Below are 14,654 nucleotides of genomic sequence, written 5' to 3'. Positions count from 1 at the left end.
TGTGTGTACGCGCGCGCCCAGCAGTCCTTCCCTGCTCCAAGGTCCACGTCCAGAGGCAGGCTCGGTGTCTTGGGTCAGGGTGAGGCCCACAGGTCGGCTGCCTACAGTCTGCGTCCCACTGGACAAGTTTCTACTCAACCTCTCTGATGTCGGTTATCACAGCCGTGAAGTGAGGGTGGTAACCACTTCAACTCGCTCCAGGGTCCTGAAGGGATCCAAAGGGATGGGAAAGGACCGCACGCAGGGCCGTGAGTCTGGCGCGCGGCAGTGCTGCGATGGATCGGGATGGTTTCCCCGCAGGGATGACGGACCCGAGGGGGACTCAATCAGATCGAGGGGACGATCGTGCCTGGTCTCACGGGTCCTTCACAGCTAGCTAACTGCAGGACTTCGAGAAGAAATTCTAACCCAGGAAAGCAAAACCGACGCCCGCCGGGGCGACGGGCGGGGACCGGGGACGGGGACGGGGACGGGGACGGGGGGCGGGGGACAGGGGGCGAGGCGGGGAATGTCTCAGTCACCGGAGGCTGGCGAGGAGGTGAGATAGGACGGAGGCCGCTCACAGTCACGCTCGCAGGTTCCTGCCCCGGCCGCAGTTTCGCTGCCCGCCCAAGGTCGGGGCCCCGCCTGGGGCCCCCGGGCGGACGCTCCCCTCCCCGACGCACAGCGTTCTACCCCGCGGCTTTCTCGGGAGCACGCGGACCGCTCCGGTCCCACGGCTCCCTCCCGCAGCCCCTCTTCCCCTGCCCTGGGCCCGCGGCGGGAAGGGTTCCGGGGACCCGGCGGGCCGGGCCAGGGGCGGAGCGGGACCGTTGTGGCACGCCCCCCCACCCCCCCGCCCCCCCCCGCCCCCGGGCAGGGTGGGGCGGGACACGCAAAATTAGCGAGTCCTCCGCTAGGGAAGGACGGGAGGGAGCGGAAAGGGACGCGAAAAATTCACCAGGAATGCGGGGGGCAACGGCAACTGCACCGCGTGTGGCGCGTACCACGGGATAGTGAGCCAAGAATGTGGACTGAGCGTGACCTGGCTCACCGTGAGTGCAATATGGATGGCCGCAGGGCGGTAGCGGGGAGGAGGCAGCGGCCGGTAACGAGTCTCGGCCTTTTCACTAAGATCAAGTGTAGGAGCTGTCCTTTTCTTGCTCAGCATCTGATGCGTCCTCTGGTCGAGAACGGCATTCTAAATGGGTTTGTTGGGGTTGGGTATGGGGGGCCAGGGGTTCGCTCCATCCACTTCACGCATCGGCCTGGCGTTGCAGTGTTTCTAGAAACTGTGTGCGCTTCTTCCCGCTCTCCGGGCGCGGTGGAGGACTGTGGAGTTGCGGACTCCAGGTGGAATCTAGTGCTTGTTCTTTGTCGGCTCGTGTGTTGCGCTGTTTGCTTGCTTTCTTTCTTCTTTTTTCTTCTTTCTTTTTTTTGCTGCTGTCTGTTCGTTTGGTTTTTTTGTTTTTTTTTCTCCTGTGCTGTTTCTTCTTCCCCGCCCCGCGTTTTGGTCCCTGAAGTTGTAGCCTTGCAGTTTCCCCGCTTGTGGGAACGGTCGGGAGACCGTATGGTCTTCTTATTCCTAGCCTGGGGGAAGAAGCCCGGAGGCTGGGCTCTAGTTACCCCTGGCACAGGCGCGTGCCGCCGCTCGGCGTCCGCCGCCTGGGGTCAGCCCCCTCCATGCCTCCGGTCATCGGGCTCTGCGGCGCCCAGTCGCGTTCCCCCTTTCGTGCCTCTGGCTTCTTCTCTGGGTCACACGCGCCGACCCCCTTTCCCCACCTCTTCGCCGCCCCCGGTCTCCTGAAACTTTCTTACTTCTCTGCTCAAGACCGTGCCTGTTTGCTGCCTCCGAAGTGCTTTTTTTCTTCGTATGTCCCGTCCCTGGGCGTGGGCCCAGGCCCACGGCCTGGTGACCCACACTTTTGGGGAGAAATACTTCACGCCCACGCCCATGTGGCTCGACTTCCGATGTAGGGGACTGAAACCCGGGGCCTTCAAGAAGCTCTCAACTCGCTCTGCCGGACCCCTTAGCCGTCCCAGAACAAATCACAGGCAAATGCGATCATACGTACAAATAAATGTCTTCCCTGGTACGGAAGGAAAATTCCTTCTTCCAGATCGATCTATGGGAAGCCGCTTATCCACCCTGGTTGGCACATCAGAATCTCCTGGGGTTTTCCTTTAAATCGTACTCCTGTCCCACCACTGCCATACGGCAATCGGCAATCGAATTGGAGTCCCTGGGGCGGTGGCCCGAGGTTGGTGGTGCCTCCACTAGCCCGCCAGGCGTTTCCGTTGCACCGTGTGCCTCCAGAAGCACTCCTTCGAGCATCTGGGAGGATGCCCCCGGTCAGCTTACTCTGAAACGGTGAATTCCCCAGGACAATGGAAGCGTTCCATGCACCCCTGCAAATCCAGGCACCCGTCGCTTTACGACAGTCCCAGACTGGCTTCGCCTTTAGCCCACCATAGGCACTCAGCAAACAGTGTACCCAGTGGGGAAATAACGGATCCCCTGGTCTTGGCACAGACAGGAGGCCATCCGGTCTGGTGGGGAGGCCTTTGGACCCACATTGGAATATGCTGAGAGCAAGTGCCGGTCGGACGACGTCGTGGCTTCTGCGTTGTGCCTGCCACTCTGCGGAACCAGATGGACTGTCTCTTCGCCGCCGCCCCCCCCCCCCCCCCCCCCGCATTTCCTTTTAGATGTGGAGACTGATGACACTACCCGCGAGGGTATGAAAAGGTTTACAGCTCACATAATGAAGCTTTCCAGGGAGAGCAGGGTGGCTCCCGGGCAGATTCAAAAATGGCTTGAGAGCAAAGGAAGGAGCCTGGGTTGGTGTGTTTATTATGGTGGTGAATGGAGGGTCTGGGGTAAAGCTTTTTGTCAGATCGACCGGAGGGAGGGCAGGAAGAGAGGAGGGAGTGGCGAGACTTAAAAGCTGTCTGCAGTCAAAGATCCAAAGGAAGTCAGACTCTCTATTACCTGCTGCAAGCTGCTTTCCCCTCTGTGAAATGGGGGCGGGCGGCCGCCTCCTGCGGGCACGGTGCCCATGAAACGGTGCCTTCCGCGGTGGATACTCAACAAACATCCCTTGGATCAGAGTCTGATGGCCGTCTTGATCTGATGTGATAAGGAGGGTTCCAGCCCGAGCAAGGGCAGGGGCGGGGGTGGGAGGCGAGGGGTGGGGGGGTGGGGTGGAGTGGGGGCAGGGCCAGGCCGGCCGGTGGGGACAAGGTGGAGGAAGAAAGGGAAGGGGAAGGGGTACGGGCAGGTTCCTGTGAGAAGCTGAACCTGCTGGCTGACTTTGAGATATGAATGAGTCTGTGAAGGACGGGGACATGGGGGTGGGGGCATGATGATAGGGAGGAGCCCACCAGAAGCAAGGGTCCCCAGTTTTGAGGCCCAGATCATAACTTCAAGGTGGCTGGGCAGGTCAGTGGGATACAAACCGGTCCCCTCATTCCCCAATCGCTCCCCTGCCCCCGCTCTTGGTCAGACTGCAATGCCCGGGTTCCCCCCTCATGTGCCCTGAAATTCTGACTTGCATGGGCATTCTGACTTGTTCTTTAGGCCACCCCCCCCCACAACCGCCCCCCCCCCCCCCCCCCCCCCCCCCCGCCAAGACGTCAGGCAGGCCTTCCTGATTCAGCTGGCTTTGCGTTCCATCCCACCTTCTCCTTTATTGAATATGTATCGCATGCTTCCCATAGGGACGCAGAGCCAAACGGGAGAGGCCTTGGGCCTCAAGGGAGTCACACAGCCAGGTGGGGGCCACAACCATGTGTTCATCTCTGACAGTCCCCTCCGCATCGAACCTGGTGTTGTGGCCTTTTGGGCAGGTGTCTTATCCTGGTCCTGGCCTGGATGCTCCCTGGTTGGGGCAGCGAGGAGGCAGGAATGGTGTCTGGTTTCTCTCTACTTCCCAGGACCAAGCACCGTCCCGGTGGGTCGTGGAGTTGAAGGTGATTAATGACTATTCCTTAAGTTGGAACCGCTGGTGATGGCAGGAGGCCCAGAGTGCTGGTGGTTTTGTCCTCCTGGGCAGATCCATTTCCCCAGGGTAAAAAGACAAGAGCTTTATCACTGGGCCTCCTGCTCTGTCCGAGGGTCCGTCCACTCTGTAGTGCCTGTCGCTTTCCGAATGGGGCATCCATTTTCTTGAGGAGGATTCTCCATACAAGTGACCACGCACCCCCTCACCCCCACCATGAATGCCTAGGGGGCAGGAATAGGATCACAGTCACGTCCCGGAGTTGGGCTCTGTCTGATGGGCGCCCAACCATCATCCACATGGAAAGGATGGGTCAATCCCGTGGACGCAAAGAATCAAACGTGGTTAGGTCAATGTGTTCCGCTACTTGATTTTTTAAGTAAGTTCTATGTCCCCTGCAGGGCTTGAACTCATGGCCTTGAGATCAAGAGTCTCATGCTCTACCGACTGAGCTGTCCAGGCACCCCTGTTCTGCTACTTTTTAAAGAAAAATCGAAGGGGGGTGGGGTGGGGGGTGGGGGTGGTGCGGCCTGGCTGGCTCAGTCGGTAGAGCATGGAAGAGATTACTCAACAATAACGTCTTTAAAAGGGGGGGAGGGGGCACATGGGTGACCCAGTTGGTTGAGAGGGGGACTTCGCAGCTCAGGTCATGATCTCATGGTTGGTGAGTTGGAGCCCCGCATGGGGCTCGCTGCTATCAGCACAGAGCCTGCTTCGGAGCCTCTGCCCGCCCCCCTCCCCCGCCCTTCCCCCGCTGGCGCTCTCTCTCAAAAATAAACATTTAGAAAAAGAAGAAGGAAAGAGAGAGAGAGGAAGAAAGATCCAGGAGTGTTACAAAAATGTACACGCGGTACAGTTTAGGATCCAAGGTGGCATCTCAAAGTTGTGAAGGAAAAATACATTCCTTTGCACTGTACTGCAGAGTAGATACCAAATGGCTCAAAGATTTAGCTGTGGAGAAAGAAGAAAAAGACCTAAGGGAAGATTTAGGAAATTATTTTATAACCTCATCTGAAAAACATCTGAAAGCTATTTTTTTTCATGATGAATAGGATGATAGAAAAAATAACTTTTTAAAGGTTGTTTGTTGGGGCGCCTGGGTGGCGCAGTCGGTTAAGCGTCCGACTTCAGCCAGGTCACGATCTCGCCGTCAGTGAGTTCGAGCCCCGCGTCGGGCTCTGGGCTGATGGCTCAGAGCCTGGAGCCTGTTTCCGATTCTGTGTCTCCCTCTCTCTCTGCCCTCCCCTGTTCATGCTCTGTCTCTCTCTGTCCAAAAATAAATAAACGTTGAAAAAAAAAATTTTTTTAAAGGTTGTTTGTTAATGTAATGGGTTTTTATTTTATTGTATTTATTTATTTTTTTTTAATTTTTTTTCAACGTTTATTTATTTTTGGGGGGACAGAGAGAGACAGAGCATGAACGGGGGAGGGGCAGAGGGAGAGGGAGACACGGAATCGGAAACAGGCTCCAGGCTCTGAGCCATCAGCCCAGAGCCTGACGCGGGGCTCGAACTCACGGACCGCGAGATCGTGACCTGGCCGAAGTCGGACGCTTAACCGACTGCGCCACCCAGGCGCCCCTGTAATGGGTTTTTAAATTAAGAAATAGTTTGTGGGGGCGCCTGGGTGGCTCAGTCCATTAGGGGGCCGACTTCCGGCTCAGGTCACGATCTCGCGGTCCGTGAGTTCGAGCCCCGCGTCGGGCTCTGTGCTGACCGCTCAGAGCCTGGAGCCTGTTTCAGATTCTGTGTCTCCCTCTCTCTGACCCTCCCGCGTTCCATGCTCTGTCTCTCTCTGTCTAAAAATAAATAAACGTTAAAAAAAATTAAAAAAAAAAAAGAAATAGTTTGTGATATTTGTTTATTTTTGAGAGCGAGAGAGACAGAGCGCGAGCAGTGGAGGGGGCAGATAGAGAGGGAGACACAGAATCCAAAGCGGACTCCAGGCTCTGAGCTGTCAGCACAGAGCCGGACGTGGGGCCGAAACCCACAAACCCTGACCTGAGATCCTGACCTGAGCCGAAGTCAGAGGCTCGAGGCTCAACTGACTGAGCCACCCAGGCGCCCCTATGTTTTAGATAATGTCTACGCCTAAACGTGGGGCTGGGACTCACGACCCCTCCAGGTCAAGAGTGGCAAGCCAGGCGCCTCCAAAATATAACTTTCAGTGGAACCTTAAGGAGATGAAATCCTCAAAAGACAGATAGCCAACAGAAGAAAATACTCACTGCTTGTATTACATACAAAGGGCCTTAAACTGTAAATTGCCGATACAAGCCCTTATGATAAAGCCCGACCAGTTAACCTAGCAAGTAAAAGGGCCGAAGTCCCTGAACAGAGAGAGTTCAGGGCTCTCAAACACAGGAGAGAACACTCAGCCTTGTCTTCTTACCCATGATTAGAGAAGTACAAGTCAAAACCATGCTGAGGTACCATTTTCACCTGTAAGATCGGCCCCTCCCCCTGCTCCCCTGCCCCCCCCCCCCCAAGCAACCCCCCACTTTGATACCACGCGGAGTTGCTGGCGGGACTGGAGCAGCAGGCGCTGCCTGAGAACGTCCGCCGTGCTCCTGCAGTCACTGTCCCTGCTCCCCCGAAATTCAAGGCCCCCTTGCGGCAAGAGTTGGCAGGACCGTGACCACACCGCACTCACGGCGAGGACACAAGGGCATACGACTGGCGTCCACCGAGCGCACTTTGCAGGCACTTGGGTCCGTGCGTGTGTATCTGAGCAAACTCCGCGGGAGTGAATCACGCGGAGGAGACGGAAACGCCGTTATTGATTCGCGACGGGAACCGTTCCATCCCAGTGAAAGTAATCCAGGAGGACATCCCCTTCTCGCGAGGGAACCAGCCTGGGGCTGGGACTCTGGGGCGGAAGACGGCCCGAAGGACGCGGACGCGAGCCGGGGGTGGGGGTGGAGGGTGGGCGTGCTGCTGAAGAGCCGTCAGCATCGCGACGCGCGGGGCACTGGCTGGGAGTGTAGGAGGCAGGATGTCATTCACTGAACGGTGGTTGAGGGGGCGGGGCGGGGCGGGCAGAGCAGCGGCCAAAAGCAAGGTCTTGCCTTCACGGGCTCCCGGAAGCCCCGGGATCTGCAGCCGTGTTGGCTGTCCCTTCGCAGTCCCCGCCAGCAGCCCCTCCTCCCGGGTCTTTGCGCGAGGTGTGTGCACGCCGGGGAGGTGGGCCCCCAGTTGGGTTTGGGCTCGCGGCGCGCAGAGGCGGTCGGGAGGGTGGAGTCGGGCCGCGGCGGCCGCGCCTCCTCAGGGAACAAAAGGCGGGGCATCATGCAGATTAGAAATGGCTGTGCGGCGGCGCGGTAAGGACGGGCCAACCAGGGATACGGGATTTCCCCTTCAGAATGTGAAGAACGAAAAAAATGTGCACAAAAGTATTCTAGTGATTATCGATGGTCCTGTCGATGTCGCAAAGGATATCAGAAAAGGAGTGAGCGTTAGGGTTCTCACCATGAGTTGAATATGGATGATGGGAGAACGGTACTGGAGAGGGAGGGACAGGCCGGTATCGCTTCTCGGCCTTTTGGCTAAGATCAAGTGTAGTATCTGTTCTTATCAGTTTAATATCTGATACGTCCTCTATCCGAGGACAATATATTAAATGGATTTTTGGAGCCGGGAGATGGAATAGGGGCTTGCTCCGTCCACTCCGCGCATCGACCCGGTATTGCAGTACTTCCGGGAACGGTGCACCTCCCTTCCTTTCAGTGGGTTTCTAAAAGCAGACGTGGTGCTTAGTATGCGGAGCTGTGGTTTTGTTTTGTCTTATTTTTTTTCTCTTGTTTTGCTCCCTCTTTTTTTCCCCTGGCGGGTACGGATGATACCTGTCCTGTTCTTCCGTCGCGCCTCTTTTTTTTTTTTTTTTTCCTTCTTCTCTTTTTTTTCTTCTCTGCCGGTCTTTTTTCGTTCTGTTCTCTCCCTTCCCTCTTCCGGTTTCGCCCCCGGGTCCAGCCTTTTTTTTTTTTCAACCGCTTTCCGCTGCCGTTTCCCGATTTCTTCTACTTTTCTCCGGAAGTTTGCACTCGTGCGTAGTCTGGTTCCCGGTGGTGGCCAGCTCTTCTAAACCTTCCATTTCTCGTTCCCGGGAGTCGTGCTCCACTTTACCTCTCAAAGAGCTTTGCCCTCCTCCCCGCGCCCGGCCGTTTATGTTGTACACGCCCCGCCCCGCCCCCCCCCCCCCCCCCCCGCCGCCTTGCCAGTCCTTGTGCTTTCTGTCCAGCTAGCTGCATGCAGCTCATTTCGCTTTTGAAGGTTTAGCTCCTGGCTGTCTCTCTCTGAGACACTTCTGTCATTCCTGGTGAGTTTCAACAGTCACACGGGCGATTCCTTCCGAACACCCCGCCTGGCCTCTCAGTTTCTCCACCGCGGCTAAATCTATCCCCCCTCGTCGGCCCGCTAGATTTTGTCATTCCCAATTGCTCTAACCGTGTCCCCATCCAGCATCACATTCTCCCATCGCCTTCTACCCTTCCTCTGCCCTTTGACACCTGACACTTCTCTGTTCCTTCACACCTACACCCCACCCCTACCCCGGATCCCTCAATGTCCTTGCCTCCCTATTGACCTGGATTCATTTCCTTGCACATACCCTCAGGTCCTGGACGCGTTCTTGGTGCCACCTGTGCCACTGACTGTAGCCGGCGAAAACCATAGCACCGGGCTGATCTGGCTCACCTCAACTCTCAGTGTGCCGGGGAGAAAACTAGATAGACCTCAACACATTTGTTACCCAGGCTCCAAGAGGCCCTTTCAGGAGAAGGAAAAATAAAAGCATTGGGGGGAGGGGGCACCTGGGTGGTTCAGTCGGTTAAGCGTCTGACTTTGGCTCAGGTCATGATCTCTTGGTTTGTGAGTTCGAGCCCCGCGTCGGGCTCTGTGCTGACAGCTCAGAGCTGGAGCCTGCTTCAGATTCTGTCTCTCTCTCTCTCTGCCCTTCCCCCACTTGTGCCCTGTCTCTATCAGAAGTAAATAAATGTAAAATTTTTTTTAAAAGCACTGTGGGAAACTGCTTTATTTAAAATTGACACGCGTTTAATTAAACACAACAAAACTCACATTCTTATACTTCATACTTTCCAGGTTTTGAAGGTCTAAATATCCGAATCCGGCGACATCCTCCAAATGCAACGGACTGCTCATTGGCTGTCCTACCCGGCCTGTGAAATATTGCTTCTCCAGTATTTCCAATACATCTCCAACAGGTTCGGCCTTATCACTACTTCTGGTTCTTCTTGTGTTATGCCCAGAAAATTCGTGATCCCCAAAGACCGCCAGGGAGCCGAGTCCGATGCAAAAGCAAAAGAGCCTTTATTCGAGCTAGCTCGAGCTCAATCCCCTACCTGCACGGACGCAGCGGTGAGATACCGGGGAGAGAGAGCGAGTTTCAAAAGGACAAAGGTTTTATTGGGGCCTAGGGGCAGTTGGTGACGTAATGGCTATGGCCTCAGCCGATTGGCTGGGGAAGGGTCCGAGTCCTGTTAGGCAGGTGTGTGTGTGTGGGGGGGGGGGGGGGTTACTCAAGGGGAGGAGGTGTGGTCAAGGTGAAGGACACAGAACAAGATGGAGTTGGCCGGCGTAGGCCTGCCCTTTCACTTGCACCGTCAAAATACAACAGTCGAAGGTTTTTTTCACTTTTATTTTTTATGTTTTTAACCCTCGGTGGCTTGCAATTCTGTTGATCTGCAAAGTCTGGTGTTTGAGAAAATTCATCTAGGATATTGTCATTTGAAGACGTGTGGTCGGTCGGAGATTTCACTCGTGTTGATCTCTTTCACCCTCCTCATTAGAGACCAGTCCTTTGCTTTCATCTTCTGGTTCGTCTAGTCAGAGTCTAATCATTCATCTAATCGTGTCAGAGTTCTCTTCTTTGCCCATGTTACGGGTGGAAAGGTGAAAATTTCCAAATTCTCGATGACATTCAACAAAAGCAACATTCGGACTGCCAGGATAGTGTCTCCCATCTGCTTGTGTACCTTCTGGAAAGATGATTCGCTACTTTGTTTTTAATTGCAACAAGGCAGGGAGAAAACTGAGGGATGGCGGGTGCCACTCTGGTGAGGTGTTTCACTGCCGCCTCACCGCTCTGAGGGATTCCATTTCCTTAGCCTTGTAGATTTCTCCGTCCTAGTTGGGGATTGAGGAATAACTTCAGGCAAAAATCCCCCCAGGATGATGAGATAGCAAATTGTTTCGTTGTTTTGAGATTACAGGGAGAATGAGATTGCTAAGACCCCGCGATGTGTCTTCGGTTTGGAGACAGAGAGAAAAGCGGCCGCAGAAGCTGGCCTGACACTCACAGCCAGGCTGTGGGGGTCTCCCGTGGAACGTGAGCAGTTTCACCCAACAGTGGCGGCAATCTGAAAAATAAAACAGCCAGTTGTTTTACTAGCAAAAAAACCCATTTTACTAGCTATTCGGGAATAGCAGAGGAATTGCGATTACGGACCTGCAGGCTATGGTGAACTGCAGACAAGTCCGAAGAGGCAAAAGGAAGGTCGGCCTTTGTTTACGTTTTAGGAGGAAGCTGGGGAGGCTTGTTTTGAGCAACAGTTCCCTGGAGAAGAACAGGAGTTTGAGGTCCTGGCGGCTTCTCATTAGCTGCAAGCGGGGGTTAGTGCCTTGTTGGCTGGGGTGCAACAAGGGCTCTTCCTTCTTTTTCTTAAAGGCAGGAGATAAGCTTCCTATGTGAAAAGGGTCTCCCTTGTCAGAATAAATTTTTGTCTTCCTTCTTCCCGCTAAGGTTAGGCAGGCTGCAAGGAGTGGTACGTGCTTGAGAGCTCCCCCTTCCAGTGCTTCCCGACTCCATTTTAACTGAGCTCTCCTTTATTTATTTTCTTTCTGTCTTTTTTTTTTTTTTTAACGTTTATTTATTTATTTTTGAGATAGAGACAGACCATGAATGGGGGAGGGTCAGAAAGAGAGGGAGACACACAATCTGAAACAGGCCCCAGGCTCTGAGCTGTCAGCACAGAGCCTGACGCGGGGCTCGAACTCACAGAACGTGAGATCATGACCTGAGCCGAAGTCGGACGCCCAACCGACTGAGCCACCCAGGCGCCCCTCCTTTACTTATTTTCAACATCAACAGATTAGGGTCACTCTGTGACCCGTGATGAATCAAGACAGAAACAAGGCCACTCCGTAGTCGCCTCCGAACTGAGACAAGAAAAAAGAAGAATATTGTCCAAACAACAAAACTGACCAAACACCCCCTATCCTAGCTAATATGAGTAACTGCTGCTACTTTCCCAGTCGCAGTTTTGGCCTCGCTCTATTCTTCCTTTCTTCTAGGTAAGATGTATTCAGCTACCCAATCACTGAGTTACCCCCACTGCCTGAGGTCATCTGTAGGAGAGTGTGTGCGTGTGTGTGTGTGTGTGTGTGTGTGTGTGTGTGTTGTCTGGAGGGGGCGAATCTTTGTCCTTCTCCCCTTCAAGGTTCTTGGGGGTGGTGGGAAGGGGAGGATGGCTGGGGCTTTGTAGCAAAAGACGCATTAAAAAGAGAAAAAGAAACAGAAGTGTATTAGTGTACGTATCTCAGATATACACAGGAGAAAGTCAGGGATGAATAACCCAATGGGGTGGCTGGAACTTGGGCTTACATAGCCGCTTGAAACAAAACAAACAGGGGCGCCTGCGTGACTCAGTCGGTTAAGTGTCTGACCCATGATTTCTGCCCAGGTCATGGTCTCATGGTTCATGAGATCGAGCCCGGAGTCGGGCTTTGCACTGGCCGACAGCACAGAGCCTCCTGGGGATTCTCTCTCTCTCTCTCTCTCTCTCTCTCTCTCTCTCTCTCTCTCTCTCTCTCTCCCTCTCCCTCTCCCTCTCCCCCTCCTTCGCCCTGCCTCCTGCGTGTGTGTGCGCTCTCTCTCTCTCCGTCTCTCTCTCTCTCTCTGAAAATAAAATATACAAATAAAGAATCTTTAAACACAAAACAAACAGAAACAAAAAAAATAATAAATTTTCAGAAAAGTGACAAAAAGTAAAAGGGTTTTGAGTTTCTAGGCTGGCCAACTGTGGGATGGTAACTATATGGGGAAATAGTGGAAGATAAGGGCTGGGCAGTAAAATTTGTTAGGTAGAGTCTCTGGTGCCAGTCTCTGGGCTGATAAGGATCCAGGGTTGTCCGTAGTTAACTCCTGTATACCTTTATGTCCTGATTTTAGGCAAATCGGGGGAGGGAAGAGTTTTTTCCTCCTGTTTCAGCTCAAAATAATCCTTACGCCAAAGTGGCATATTGGCGGGCGGCGGGGGAGGGGGGCAATTCCGCCACCCTTCGCATCCCATTCAAAGGAAGGCCTCGCTCACTTAAACCTTCCCCAAGCCCCCTAATGCAAGCCTCCATCCTGTATATAATGAGCCATTCCTGACACCCTCTCACTGAGGCGCCCCGCGGGTTCCTTCTCACTTTGCAGCAAGCGGTAACCCAACCCTTTTCATTACAGGTGTGTTCCTGGTGGTCTTTGGCTGGATGGCGTTGACAAGTTATTAAGAGGGTCCACCGATGGACCCATATGGGAACTGCGACATGGAATGCGTTTTATTCTAACAAGCAAAGTCCCCCCCCCCCCCCGTTGGAAGACCTATAAACGAGAATACAAGTCATGAAATACCACTATTTACAAATAGCACTGCTCAAAAGAGAAACTAGAAAAAAAAGAGAAAAGGTTGTTGATCTCATAACTCCTAGAGCAAGACAGCTTAGTAAAAGGGTAGAGGGATGGATATATATGTATCTGCATCTGTGTCGGTGTGTGTATGTACAGTACACAACAGATCCATGATGTTAGGTGGTGGGTGCTCACGGTAGAAATCTTTCAACGTTGCTGTACGTGCGAAAAGAAATTTAAGAAGAAAAGAAAAATGCTGCCAAGAAAAACCTCACAAAGCTATTTGTCTCGTTCTGGGCTTTCTCCAAGGAAATGAGACTTGAGGCAGCTTTCCCGCTACAGGCGCGTTTCCCTTTCAAGGCGAGAGAGAGAGAGAGAGAGAGAGAGAGAGAGAGAGAGAGAGAGAGAGAGAGCGCGCGCGAGCCAGCGCTGACGCCAGGAAACCAGGAAACGGCGCGTGTGTGGGCGGGACATGCAAATTAAAGTGGCTGTTTCTCTCGCGAGCTATGGGAGCAAAACAATAAAAAGCGTGAAAGCCCCGAAGAAGTTAAGCGATCTGATAAACTGAGTATGTCTTAGGAGTTGTGACGATGACACACTGTCCAGTCTAAGGAAAGAGGGTGAGCCTTCGTTTGAGGGTGACTTTTCTCACCGTGACCCAAAGGAGGAGTGAGAGGGAGGGTGTCGATGCGCTGGGGAGGACGTGGTTATCGCTTCTCGGCCTTTTGGCTAAGATCAAGTGTAGTATCTGTTCTTATCAGTTTAATATCTGATACGTCCTCTATCCGAGGACAATATATTAAATGGATTTTTGGAGTCGGGAGATGGAATAGGAGCTTGCTCCGTCCACTCCGCGCATCGACCTGGTATTGCAGTACTTCCAGGAACGGTGCACCTCCCCTTGGGAGGGAACACTCGCGTGTCTCAAAAGTCAGGTTTTGTTTTCTTTTTCAATCGCGGTTTTTTTTTTTTGTGTGTGTTGTTTAAATGAGCAACTAACTAGTACCCTGGGCTCCCATGTTGCGTTTCTTTACAGTGGGTATGTATAGGTGTGTCGTACGAAATTGGGGAGGCATCTCTCTGGTTACAGTTTTTTACCCCAATTGGTCTTCTTTTCTGACTTACATACCTATATATACTTTCGATCACTTCCTGTTCCTGAGTATTCTTTCACAGGAAGACTTCCTCCCAAGAGGTTCTGCTCTTTCGGACTTTCTTGACTTTGCAATTCTTGCTGTTTCCTTATTAATAGGTCCTCTGTCTCTATATAACGGGTGGAACCTTCAAATTTCTTTTGGCGTATACGGAGGGACTTTGAGGGGAATTTAACGATGTAGAGGGACCCCTCGGTTAAAGTGCATCTTTTGGCTCAGGGAATTCGGCTTTGGAGTCAATTCTTCCCCCCTCCACCCACGCCTCGCCTCAACGAATTGTGAGCGCACCCACAATTAGAAGATAGACATGAGAGGAAAGGAGGAACTTGTAGAGATTCATTGCAATTCTCATAAAATTCCTCCACTTTATGAATGCTGAGTTCATTTGAGTCAAAACACCACAAAAGTTGGAAGGTCAGCTTAAGCACATGACCTCAAGGTGCCATAATGCATGTAAAGCTCAAACGCCACGGTGATAGCTAAAACTCGGTGACAATAAGGCGGTTGAATGAAAAACAGGATCTTCTCTCCCCACTCTCCGAAACAAAAGCCACTCAACACGCCGCTCGACAGTAAAATAACAGAACCTACAACAAAGTAACGGAAAAGTAGTGGATAGAAAGAAGCTGGACTGAAAACAGTAAAGAAAGAGCAAAAGAGCAAAATCTGACTTTTGAGACACGCGAGTGTTCCCTCCCAAGGGGAGGTGCACCGTTCCTGGAAGTACTGCAATACCAGGTCGATGCGCGGAGTGGACGGAGCAAGCTCCTATTCCATCTCCCGACTCCAAAAATCCATTTAATATATTGTCCTCGGATAGAGGACGTATCAGATATTAAACTGATAAGAACAGATACTACACTTGATCTTAGCCAAAAGGCCGAGAAGCGAT

At 53.0% G+C, this 14,654-nt stretch overlaps 1 long non-coding RNA gene and 4 other non-coding genes across 9 annotated transcripts; 4 read left to right on the top strand and 1 right to left on the bottom strand.

Annotated features, from left to right (window-relative positions):
• Window positions 1-931: 931 nt before the first annotated feature.
• Window positions 932-13,505, top strand: LOC111559231. Of its 5 annotated transcripts, none has more exons than XR_002740195.2 (3): window positions 932-1,034; window positions 9,077-9,198; window positions 12,444-13,505. It is a non-coding gene; the product is annotated as an uncharacterized LOC111559231 (long non-coding RNA). The 5 variants fall into 5 exon arrangements; XR_002740194.2 differs by lacking the exon at window positions 932-1,034 and adding an exon at window positions 6,576-6,794; XR_002740196.2 differs by lacking the exon at window positions 932-1,034 and adding an exon at window positions 7,043-7,143.
• Window positions 1,090-1,284, top strand: LOC111559235. The gene has a single exon (XR_002740200.2). It is a non-coding gene; the product is annotated as a U2 spliceosomal RNA (small nuclear RNA).
• LOC111559232 lies at window positions 7,505-7,695 on the top strand. Its single transcript, XR_002740198.1, has one exon. It is a non-coding gene; the product is annotated as a U2 spliceosomal RNA (small nuclear RNA).
• Window positions 13,318-13,508, top strand: LOC111559239. Its single transcript, XR_002740204.2, has one exon. It is a non-coding gene; the product is annotated as a U2 spliceosomal RNA (small nuclear RNA).
• A 955-nt stretch (window positions 13,509-14,463) lies between these two features.
• Window positions 14,464-14,654, bottom strand: LOC111559236. Its single transcript, XR_002740201.2, has one exon. It is a non-coding gene; the product is annotated as a U2 spliceosomal RNA (small nuclear RNA).

Source organism: Felis catus, chromosome E1 (assembly GCF_018350175.1).
Source record: "Felis catus isolate Fca126 chromosome E1, F.catus_Fca126_mat1.0, whole genome shotgun sequence".
Lineage (NCBI taxonomy): Eukaryota > Metazoa > Chordata > Mammalia > Carnivora > Felidae > Felis > Felis catus.
Note: the sequence above shows the minus strand (reverse complement) of the source record. Positions and strands in the feature narration are given on the sequence as shown.